We start from the raw sequence: 1,032 nt of genomic DNA, 5'->3' as shown, positions 1-1,032 counted from the left end.
TCGTTCGATTAAACGCGAAATGAGTTTGCCCTTTATAAAAAGTCGACTGATCGATTGTTTTGAAGCTTACTAAACTTAAATAATTAATAAAATATAAATATTATTGATGTAAATAAATATTATTGCTTTAAAACTGATAAATATATTATCTAATAAATCTATCTTTATCCTTTACACTTATCGAATAGCTGCACAATTTTAGGACGTAAACGATATAAGTAGCATGTTACATTTGGTGCACGAAAATCCCGTAATTATAACATTCTATTTTAATTATTCGATCAAAATGTTCTTTCGGGGGACCATAAATTTATTCACTTAGTTATTTCAACGACAGAGCTCTTAGTATTTAGATAAGCCTGAACAATTTATCAATATGTCGGTGAACAAGAATTACGGACAGTTGTCGGCATTTATGATCGTCTCGAGAGTTTAATATCAACATTCTTCAACTCATAAGACCATTTTTCTCTTGTTCTTTCTCTCTCTTTCCCTCTCTCGGCTTTATAATCATGACGACTTCCGCACGGATAATGATACTCACGAAAAATGCAAATGATGCCTGTCTTCGGACAGACTCGCCGCGGAAACCCGGTAACCGCGTTTAAGACTCGTAAAATTATACGGTTCGTCTTGGTACTTGCTTCTCGAAACATTGAATCAAGCGGATTCTCAGAGAATATTGAAAAAAATATTATTTGCCAGCCGTATTTATACATTGGATTTGTATATTAAATGTATTATTTTATTCGTATATCATATCTTCTTCGTTTATGATATAATTTTCTATCGTTTATATTAGGAGTGTGATTTAGTTTTGGGTTTTTTTTTTCTCAAAAACTCTGATTTAATTAAACAACCTATCATGTTAAACATTTAATAACTATTGTACGATCAACATTTAACTCTCTGGCAAGTTCTGAAGTGGATTGTGCTGGATTTTCGTCCAATAATGCTTGCAAATCTGTATTTTCCAGCTTTTGTCGTTGACATTGAAATCACCACATTTGAATCGATAGAATCAATATTCAT

The sequence above is a fragment of the Trachymyrmex septentrionalis genome, unplaced genomic scaffold (genome assembly GCF_001594115.1).
Source record: "Trachymyrmex septentrionalis isolate Tsep2-gDNA-1 unplaced genomic scaffold, Tsep1.0 scaffold51, whole genome shotgun sequence".
NCBI classification, from domain to species: domain Eukaryota; kingdom Metazoa; phylum Arthropoda; class Insecta; order Hymenoptera; family Formicidae; genus Trachymyrmex; species Trachymyrmex septentrionalis.
Note: the sequence above shows the minus strand (reverse complement) of the source record.